This window comes from Acipenser ruthenus, chromosome 2 (genome assembly GCF_902713425.1).
Source record: "Acipenser ruthenus chromosome 2, fAciRut3.2 maternal haplotype, whole genome shotgun sequence".
NCBI classification, from domain to species: domain Eukaryota; kingdom Metazoa; phylum Chordata; class Actinopteri; order Acipenseriformes; family Acipenseridae; genus Acipenser; species Acipenser ruthenus.
In genome coordinates, this window is record NC_081190.1 from 2,789,640 (window position 1) to 2,801,688 (window position 12,049).

Sequence of the window (12,049 nt, forward strand, 5' to 3'; positions counted from 1 at the left end):
TCGTTTCTATGTGGTTTCTGTACCCTGTGCACCCGACTACAATGGGATTCCACACGTCTTCAAACACCTGCATTCTGTTTTCTATTTTGTATTTCAGTCTTTCATAGCATGCTGTCTCAGCTAAGGTATTGTACCATTCCTCGTATGAGATGGGGGTTTGATCATTCCATTGACAGGGAATAACTCTTTCAGTTGTTGCATTTGCCAGCACAATCCAATTAAATATTTTACCCTCCCCTCTGCCCTTCCTTCAAAATGATCTTTGAGTAAAAGAGACAGTGCCGGGTCAGCGTTACCTTTGATCCCAGTCACAGAGCTGATGGTCTCGAGAATCTTCCTCCAGAAAGACTGTTACAAGTGGGCAATCCCACAGCACATGTACCACATGCCCAACACTCTGTGCACATCTGCAATTGGGTTTGTCCGTGATGTGCTGTGAAATACAGTAGGGGAAAACATGGGCTCTGATTGGCTGAATGATCCTCAGCAGTTTATAATATACTTAAGTCATAGTGCCTGTCAATGAAGGTTCTACTGTGTGGTAGTTGACCATGAGTTTATCTGGGCAGTGTCAGATCTGAATGGAGCAATATTGCTAAATTGTCCGTGTCTTGGTTTGTTGTTGTTGAAAGATGCTGAGCTCTAGTCAAGCTGACAGGCTGTGATTGACAGGCAGTTGTGGGTTCAGGACTGGTTGCTTTCTTCGGTGCAAAGTATTGATTGGCTGGTTTTGGCGGATAATAAAATTTGGACCAGTGATGTCTTTCTTTAGTATTTGCTATGCAATAGATGTGACCAGACCCTTCAATACAGCAAGTCACAATGAAAAAGCCAGCACTTGAGAGGATTGATTTTAGGTTTGATTCACAGTTGATGTCATGACATTCCACAGGCTTCTACTGTCTGATAGATGCTTGCTAGAGCTGGAAGCTGATTGGTTGATGGTACTGAATAATGTTCTAATGTATAGAAAACTATAACTTGAGCATTCTAAAATATACAGGGGTATAGTCTCACCTTCTTCCAGACTGACCGACTTCCTGACCCGGGGAAAGAACTGTCAGGCCAGCCCATCCGAAGAACTCTGTACTCTCTGCTTAGCACCCTCACAGGTCGGGCGGGAGATTTACAGCCAAGATTTGTTATATTTCTGTCAGCTGGCTCTTTGAGCTAATATATATATATATATATATATATATATATATATATATATATATATATATATATATATATATATATATGGTTGATAATGTTAATTGTGTGCATTATGTTTCTTAAAGAGCAACTAGTTTTTCAATTTTTTGTTTTATATTTACCTTTCAGAGGGGTTCTGCTGCTCCAATATTAAGTTACTATCATACTATTGGAGAAACAGACCACTCAGAAAGATTGAAAACACCATCCAATGGTAGGGAAATGGGCTTACTCCTTAAGAAAGCAATAAAGCACCTGTAACATTAAAAAAATCATGCAAATGACAACCTGGAGTAAAGAGCCATCTGCAAAAAACCTTATCGTACAGTGATCCATTCATTCATAGCACATGTACCTCTGTCCTGTGACACAATTGGCATTCTCCCAAGCACTGTGTTACGAGGTCAATGTAAATTACCTTTGATCTGATAGAGAGGAGCTGTTCTGCTGTCAAAACAAAGTGGTTAAATGAAAGTGGGATTTGTCATGCTTCGTTTAGCCTACAAAAGAACTGACTTATCTTACAGGTTGGGCTGAAAGCCAAAGCCTACATTTATGTATTTTCTGCTAAAAACAAGTATAGAAAACTAAATTCCCTGAAATTCTCAAAACCCAGAAGGGACATGTCTGAACAGAATATGATAAACCGGTCTCTACATGCCAAAGTCACAGGCAGGAGGACAGCATGTGCACTGGAAAGTACCATTAAAATATGTTTACAGCATGCAGTATATTAATCTACAGAGACGATAAAACTTGCTGATTTGATTGTAGGATGGGGAACTCTGGGATTGATTGTAGGATGGGAAACTCTGGGATTGCTTCACATCCTCCATTTAGTGAGTTAAAACAAGTCTATGATTCCTCAAGACGTTGGCATTTCCTTTGACCATATTTGTGCATGTGTTCTTGTCAGTCCACTGATATAAAATATATCATATCCTGTGGAAGGATGTGGGGGTGGTTATTCTTAGGAAGATCAAAAAGGATACCATTAAGATAACTACTGCCAATGTTCCTTCTCCCCCTTTTTATTTGCAACTTTTTCTCATATTCCCCTCATCTCAAACTGCTAATATATTGCATTGCATGGTTGTATTGCGGCATTCAGCTTTCCAGAAGCACAGTGTACGTGTTTTACATAAAGAGCTCTTTAGATTCATTGAAACAGGATAGCATACTAAACTATGGGAGCAGATTTCATTTACGTACACCCAATACTTTGTTCTATTAGGTAACAGGAAATTGAATTTGAATACTGAATTCAGCTACGTACATTGTGCATTGAAAACAATAATATCTTGTAAGATAAGTCTTTGTGCCAGCCCTACAGTGGTAGCGTTCCAATACGAACCTGACAGTGCTTGTTACAGAAACATTAAGTACAAGGAAGTCTCTGTGCAGTAAAACACTGTGCAGTAAAACCTGAAACCAGTTATTTTGAATCTGTCATTCAGTTTTGTCATCCCCAATGTTCGTGTTACATAATGGTATCCAATGTCAGCATGCATTTCCAAAATATCCATTAATGTGTAGAATTGCTGATTCTTTTGTGTAATAAACTTGGCATCATCTATAAAAATTGTCAAATGCTTAAATGCCATTGTGATGCTCTAGATGAGAGGCACACTGGCAATCCCTGTTGTCTTTGATGACCACCAATCTGCTTGGATAATAAACGTCCCTAAATATGATGAAACTGAACTACAATCTGCTTCTCTCTTGTTTGTGGAAACCCACATGACAACTACCCTGTGACAGGCTGGTTTCACAAACCCTGGTTAGCACTAGTCTTGGACTACCTTGCCTAAAGTAGCATAAGGTAGTCCAAGATTAGGGCTAACCGGGGTCTGTGAAACCAGCCATCAAAATATAAAAACTTTAGTCATTTATTTGGCTTCTCTATTTGCAAACCACCCCTCCCCCCGGAAAAAAAAGTTTAAAATCTGCATCTGAGCAAGAAACAATTTTTAATGGACTTTCCAAATATGAAAAAAGGAACATAAAAAAAATCCTGATTTATGGTAAGCGATGACTCTTTATAGTGAAGTAATACTGTCTTTATAATGCTGTAGAGAGGAGCCACCGTTGAGAGACTGTGCTATTTGGGACATACCTTATAAGATGAATGCAGAATGGAATGGCAATGTGAGGCAAATGTTACAGCAATGATCATACCACTATATACCCTGTTCTGCTTTATAATGATGGGGCTCAGCACCACCATATACCCTGTTCTGCTTTATAATGATGGGGCTCAGCACCACGTTCTGTTATCTGTGGGCGATTCTAAGAAGATAGCAATCAGCTTTGAAAACAAGGTCAGTTAGGCCTTGTCCCAACACTCAAATTACAAACCACACCTGCCTTCCAGAAAGGTGTAATAACTTCATCGAATCCTTTTTTATGGTCTCCTAACAGGCATCCCCAATTTTCCCAGATTTTATTTCCCAATTTGTGTGGACCTGTTTCCATTTATTTATTTATTTTTTTAAATTTTTTTTTTACTTGCTTATTTTGCAAATTGCCTTGGGGTTTAGCACATTGAATCACATTCATAATTATTACTCTCCATCTTCTACTGCCTGTTCATGCCACAACTAGAGCTGTGATAAACCATTCAGATGTAATGGGTTTGGATTTACTAATATGCAAAAAAAGGGTGTGCTGTTTATTAGGGGTCACTGTATGTCAAATCAATCAACACTGCTTCATTGCCTTTTATTTTTGTCTCATTTGAAAATGTATATAAACAGCAATGTTTTGATAGAACCTTCCAACATGTCTTGTACTGTAGATATCCTGAATACTTTCAGATAACTGTCTGTTTCTTACATTGAAAATGCTGACAGGTCTTGAATAGTTCTGAAGACATGTTACCCTGGCACTGTAGCCACTGAAATCCCACAGCTGTAGCTTTAATATCAAGAGCAAGCCTGTCTCACTGCAAATATAGTTTGTATTAGTCGTGCTTTTGATGATCAAAGTTGGCCTTGTGTTCACATTCTCATGTGAGTGCAATGGGCAGTGTTGTGTGACACACAGCTCTATATCCAGGAATGCAGACGATTCCGGCTCTTCTGCATAGTGTGCAGTGTTCTGTGTGCAGTGTTCTGTGTGCAGTGTTCTGTGTGCAGTGTTGCCGGTTCTCTGGTTTGCACCCAGACTTCACCCTGTTACATGTGCTGAGAGTACCAAACTTCACCCTGTTACATGTGCTGAGAGTACCAAACGTCACCCTGTTGCATGTGTTGAGAGTACCAGGCTTCTATGGATCCCATCTTGTATTTACAATGGCTTTTGCAAACCAGCCTGCCTCCTTTATGCAGTGTTGAAGATGCTTGCCTGGGAAATTCAAGGTCGCTGGTTAATGTTCAACCTCCTCCCTGTTGCTTGGAAACTTGACATTTTGCAGAACTGTATTTTGAAACTCCAGAAAGCCTAGTGAGTAGTTGTCTTGTTTTAAAGCCGATGTGGAAATTTGCATGTGCTATTTGCACCCTGGCATCATCTACTGTACATTAACTGTGACAAGCGTGTAGACTCTTTGATGGGAGTCTTGTTTATACTGTAATTGCAGTTATTTTGGTCTTAGCTGATCCATATTTCTTTGTTTCTGAGGGAAAACAGACTTTACAGAGGGCCCGATATGACTTACCTAAATATACTACTACTACGACTACTACTACTACTAGTACTTTTCTGGCCCCAAGAAGAATGGAAAGCCAAACAATACATATGCATGGTATGTAATTTACATTCCACTCTTTTGACAAAGTTTTGAAAATAAAAAATGAATTGCCCACGTTTTAATAGAATAACCCTGAAAGTAACAGAGACGTATTGCATACCGGTAACCAAAAACAACTGCACTAGCTAGCTAGAATAAAACCTGCTGCTAGAATCTGAACACACAACACTGCCTTCTGGTTTAATTATACAAGTAGAAACTCCAACCAGAACATATTAGTACATTAACACAATGCTAACTGTTAAACAAAAAAAAAAATCACCAAAATAAACTGACCAAAATCATTGGTTTCATAAATGTGAAACCCAGTTCTGTCAAGCGTAAATTACTGTAACTGCACCAGCATATCTAAATGTCAGCACCCTTACTGCGTGAATAAAACAGGAAGCATGTGAACTGGGGGCTCAGCCCCCAGGTCGAAGAGAAGAGCATGCATGCATGCATTCAGCTCTCATTCCTAAAGCACTTCATGGTGGTCAAAGGCACGTTATTTCTAAAAGAGCACGCCCTCATGCCTATGTGCTGTTGAATCTCTACAGTACACAGCTACACTAGCATCACCTAGACCAATCTCAGGAATCAAATACTGGAATACAATCTGGGAAGCTGTGCTCAAAAGCCAGCATAACATTTAGCATTTAATTTGGATTAGCTCTCAGATATTTCCCAAAGACTACCTGAAGGAGCCAGTGTGACCGTAGAGTATTGGCTCACAGAATGGTGTGGGGTTTTCCAATGCTGTGTTGAAACAGCAGTTTAGAGATAACATGTTGACATTGCATTGTACATTAGGGACAAGGACCTGTCCTAAATTAAACTTGTTTTGTGTTTGTTTGTGTTTGTCTGGGCTTTTGTATGTAAAGAAACACTGGGAATTTCCAAAGTTCATAGTCATTTTAAACTTTAAAACCTTCTTATGACTTTTCTGGTAAGCTCTTTAAACTAGACTCCAGAGAGGAAGGCTGTAGGCAGTGTATTCTCTTGACATCTTCCTGTGGTCCTGTTTGTTATGCTCCATTTAGTAAACACAGTGATAACAGCTTGATCTCTGTTTCCCAATCTCCATCTGTGAACCTCCCTTACTATGGCTCCTCAATTACAGAGATCTCAAGTTTAGCCCCCTGCTATCTACTCTGTCCATTACTTTAAACACTCAATCAGAAACTCACAACTATACCTGTGGCCAAAAGTTTTGCATCACCTAGCATTTTAGGATTGAGACATAATTAAAAAAAAAACTATATGAACATAATTGAGATCTTTTATTTAAAAACATGTAATCAAAAGGAACTACAAAATGATATTGCGAAAGTCTGCCAGAAGCCGTAATAGTAGTACAGTATTTCATGTTTGATTTCAAAATGTCATATTTAGCCATAAGCACCTTCACAGAGACGAGCAACTCCTGAACACACAGCCATAAGCACCTTCACAGAGACGAGCAGCTCCTGAACCCAAAGTCAAAGCACCTTCACAGAGACAAGCAGCTCCTGAACCCAGTCAAAGCACCTTCACAGAGATGAGCAGCTCCTGAACACGCAGCCATAAGCACCTTCACAGAGACGAGCAGCTCCTGAACCCACAGTCAAAGCACCTTCACAGAGACGAGCAGCTCCTGAACCCAGTCAAAGCACCTTCACAGAGACGAGCAGCTCCTGAACCCAGTCAAAGCACCTTCACAGAGACGAGCAGCTCCTGAACCCACAGTCAAAGCACCTTCACAGAGACGAGCAGCTCCTGAACCCAGTCAAAGCACCTTCACAGAGACGAGCAGCTCCTGAACCCAGTCAAAGCACCTTCACAGAGACGAGCAGCTCCTGAACCCACAGTCAAAGCACCTTCACAGAGACGAGCAGCTCCTGAACCCACAGTCAAAGCACCTTCACAGAGACGAGCAGCTCCTGAACCCACAGTCAAAGCACCTTCACAGAGACGAGCAGCTCCTGAACCCACAGTCAAAGCACCTTCACAGAGACGAGCAGCTCCTGAACACACAGTCAAAGCACCTTCACAGAGACGAGCAGCTCCTGAACCCACAGTCAAAGCACCTTCACAGAGACGAGCAGCTCCTGAACACACAGTCAAAGCACCTTCACAGAGACGAGCAGCTCCTGAACCCACAGTCAAAGCACCTTCACAGAGACGAGCAGCTCCTGAACCCACAGTCAAAGCACCTTCACAGAGACGAGCAGCTCCTGAACACAGTCAAAGCACCTTCACAGAGATGAGCAGCTCCTGAACCCAGTCAAAGCACCTTCACAGAGACGTGTCATAAAATAAAAACAACACAATATATGAATAATTGCACTATTGCAAACATCGTGAAAAGTAAGAGGACATTAAAACAAACTTAGAAAAAGTATGATCAATGAGTATCCATGTGAAGAAATAAGTATTACAGTGGGCTATAGGTGGGTGGCGTTGTATACTTCGAAGTCACACACAGAGACAATCGTGCCAAAGATGTTATACAATAAACACTGTCAGTGTTCTCACCCAGGTACATTTTTTATTTTCAGATTGTTTTATTGCAATGCTACAAACTTTCACACCCTGTCTGGACTGCATCAATTGCTTATCAAGGTTAAATTATTACCATGTTAGTAAGACCTTTCTCCTCTAAGAGAATCAGCTCAGTGAAACTTTGAAGATACTGAGAGACAATCAACTGAGTTTTATTCAGTGTGATTTTTTGAATGTATAATCAGCAATTAATGCCTAAAAAAGAGTTCCTTTAACTACTGATTTGAATACTCCAGTTGATAACTGATTCCTTGTAACAGCCCGTCTCTGCAGTGAACTTTGAATGCACTGTTACCAATACAACCGACATCCTCTTGAAACCCCCAGAGCAGTACTGTATACTGTGCAGAATTAAAATGCATTGGATAGGGGTTGGAAGAGGACATTATATTTCATAATAAAAAGTTGTTTAAGGGGGTTGGATTGTTACATTGATATTTTATTGCAACCAGTAAAGTATCTACTGGTATTTCAATAAAAGGGAACAAATTGGGGGTTCCCGAGTGGCGCATCCGGTAAAGGCACTCTATATGGAGTGCAGGATGTGCCCTATAGCCTGGATGTCACCGGTTCAAGTCCAGGCTATTCCACTGCCAACCGTGGATGGGAGCTCCCAGGGGGCAGCGCACAATTGGCTGAGCGTCGCCCAGGGTTGTCCTCGGCTCACCGTGCACCAGCAACCCCTGTAGCATGGCCAGGCGCCTGCGGGCTTGCCTGGAAGCTGCCCAGAGCTGTGTTGTCCTCCGACACTGTAGTTCTGAGGTCGCTGCATGGTGAGTCTGCAGAGTGAAAAGAAGCGGTTGGCTGACAGCGTGAGTTCATGTTCGCTGCTCCCGAGTCAGCGCGGGGGTGGTAGCGGTGAGCTGAGACTAAAAATAATTGGATATTCTAAATTGGGAGAAAATACAAAAAAGAATTGCGACCACTAAATTAAAAAAAAAAGGAAACAAATAGTATATTGAATTCTGAATTGCTTGTGTGGTACCTGTTAATATTTCAAAGTTAAAATTACTTTCATCAATAGACATTTAAGTAACAATACAAAATGTTAACTGATATTTTCACACCAGCACAAACTCTTGAGTTGTAACAGCTTTACCTAAACATTTACAAAACAGAATCCAGTGTCAATGTGTGGCCAGCTGGGGCTCATTTTCCGTACCATTTATTTCAATGTACTGTGATGACTTGGCATCTCATTCCATTGAACTGAATAAAGAGGCAAGGGCTGGACACGAACGGATAAACTTATGGGTCAAAGAGGAACATACCATTCAACTAAAGAACATGCTGTGTGATCAAGAAGTAAGTACTGTACATGTTTTAATTTATTCTAAATAAAAAAAAAACTACTGGAGTCCAATCAATCCATACCTGCCTTTGTGTGTTAAACTTCTTTATTTGTACAACCAATCTGTGTCAATAAAAGCCATTAGGGAAATTCAGAGAGTAATCTTATCAGCAGTAAATGATACTGACAGACAGCAGATAGCAATGAATGACACCTATTGCATTTCGCTTGCTTTCTGTTTGGTGACAGTCATGCAGGCTATTCACAGACACTTTCTCTGGCTGGTTTATACCTCAAAGTCAATCAGGGTGGGTATATGCCTCAAAGTCAATCAGAGGACCCCCACCTGCCTCCCTTGCACTGAAATTCCCCAAATGTTTTGTGCAAAGCTTGTTCTGCTATTTTGGCATTTCACAGCCAGTAAGCGGTATTTCCAGCATCCCCACCCCTGGATTTCTAATAAACAAGGTGTGTTAATGAAGAAAGGTCACCTGCAGCAACACTCGTGACACAGAAATGCAGACCGCAATCTTATCAGAAGTAAAGGATACTGATAGCGGCTGAGAGCAACGAATGACCCTCATTCCGTTTTGCTTCCTGTCTGTCATTGTGTTACTTCATGTACCAAGGTACCATACCAAGTTGCTTTTATCTTACTACAAAGAGAATGTGCTGTTATCTGCTGTTGGTTAACGCACCAGGCTTGAGAAGATAAATTGCACTAAAATAGTTTGCAAACATAAAGGTGTTTTAAAATGTGGCTGATTACCCAAGCAAGAAAAACACAACTAAACTAAAGCAAATATGCAGTAGGTGTCATTCACAGTAAAGAGTTGCAATAGGGTGGGTATTAAAGGCACAGAGGGAGCTGCTGTTAAACCTGCAGAGACAGATGTCTGAAAACTGTATTAACTGTATCAGGAAATTCTATAACAGGGTGAAGAAAACCTTGCAGCAGTGAGCATCTGTATCAGGAGACAGAGAAATCCAATCCTGTTGAAAAGAGTTGAGGCACAAAGCCACAACTTATTGCCCCATGAAGAAAAACAAAAATATGAATGTAGTGATGGCTGTTGTGGTGTATTATAATCCCTACTAACTCCTCTCTTAAAGCATAATTACATATGAAATAAGTATGATATAGGGAAAACAAGCGAAAGGATATATTTATATAGTGGAATCAATTCAATCATGGACAGTATATCATGGCAGTGTATTTTATATATATATTACTTTATTGATAGCTGAGATGCTCTTGTTCTTTTTAAAGTCACACAAACTGTGTTTTACATAACAGTTCAGATTCCCATGCGGAAGAGAGCACTGCTAACAATGTCTCAACAAATCACCAGGAAACACGGGCTTGACAGAAACCGCATGGCGCTGAGCTGTCCCCAAAATAACACTTCAATAACTGCTTCCTTTTCCGTTCATTAACAGGGTAATGTTCATTTGTTCTTCTGAGGGAAACCTGAAACCAAAAGATGAAAGTCCTTATTTTAGTGTACACCACACACAAATAATTACACCAACACTGATATATAACATGAGAGTAGACTCCACTGAGGCAAAGATCCAAGGTGGCTGCCAAGTCTTTGTTGTTTAAAAATGATTCAGCAGTTCAGGACAAATTATGGGAATGATTTGATGGCTGTATGTGTTACACTTAATCGTGGACAAGGAGCTAGAAGTCTTTCTGAAAATTCAAATGAGGAACTGGGTAACAGGGAAACGGTTATAGATGCTATAGTTGCTCTTCAGAATTCTCTTCCTATCTTGATAATTGAATGTTTCCAGAGCGTGGCCGTAGTTCTCCTTTGTTATGCCAGTTTCTCTTGTGTAGAGGTAAAAGTACACCAGTATACTTTCTTTTTTTTAATCTGGTCTATGATAAAAACTAACAGTTCTCTATTTTCAAAGGTATCACTACAAGCCCAACAGAATCAAAGATCATCTTAGGATGCAGCACTTTTTATTGGGGGGTGATAAAAAGAATCAATGCTGTAAATCTCCCTCCCGACCAGAAAGGGCGCTGTGTAAGGTTGGTAGTGCACTTCTCCATAGATGGGTCAACTCGATGGTGGGTGGAAACAGGAAGTCGGCCATCTTGGAGGAAGTACGCAGCTGCACATACTCGAAACGATTCCCATGCGATCAGCTGCGGACCAGGCAGCGATTGGTTACACCGGGGCGCCAAGCTGATTGCAGGGAGGAGTTGGGCAGTACAAAGGGGACGCAGCTACGTGAGTACAGCCCCTTGCACTGAAACGTAACTTATGGACGGAGCCTTGTTTGTTTGTTTTGTTACGTGTCGTCTTTGTCTTGTAGAGGAGGAGTAAGGCGCCAGGGGCTGCACCCACAGAGCCAGCTCAAACAACTGAGCACTGCACTCACCTCACGACACCAGCACTCAGCACAACTGCACTGTTTGGAGAGCACAATTTTGTGCACGGGACTGTGGATGGTATCTCCTCCACTTACTGTCATATCTCTCCTTTCAGCAAGCAGACAGTGCACCACTAGGAGAGAAAGAGCAGCGAGTGTTAGATGCTGCTCTGCTAGAAACAGTGTGGAGTAGTGGTTAGGGCTCTGGACTTGACCGGAGGGTCGTGGGTTCAATCCCAGTTGGGGGACACTGCTCCTGTATCCTTGAGCAAGGTACTTTACCTGGATTGCTCCAGTAAAACCCAACTATATAAATGGGTAATTGTATGTAAAAATAATGTGTAAAAAAATATCTTGTAACAATTGTAAGTCGCCCTGGATAAGGGCATCTGCTAAGAAATAAATAATAATAATAATAATAATAGAAGAGGAAGAGCAGCGAGTTTCAGACGCTGCTTCGCTAGGAGAGGAAGAGCAGCGAGTGTTAGATGCTGCTCCACTAGAAGAGCAGCGAGTGTTAGACGCTGCTCTGCTAGAAGAGGAAGAGCAGCGAGTGTTAGATGCTGCTCCACTAGGAGAGGAAGAGCAGCCAGTGGTGCTGAAGCTGCAGAAGAAGGCCTCTTTGGCTGATCTCCAGGGTGCTGAACCAGCCGACTCACTGTCATGTATACTGATGCACACATGCCTCTACTGTTACAAGGTCCCAGTTCAGTTCATTTCTAACTTTGATAATGGTGTTTTTAGGAAATGTTTTAGTTCTTGCAATAAACTGTGGAGCAATATTTCTGTTTCACGAATTGACACATTATTGCACAAAATGGTTATGCTGTTTGTACTGTAGATGTTCTGTTGATAAGAGGGAAAGAAGACAGGAGTTATTTAGGCAATCAGCTACAAGAAAGCAC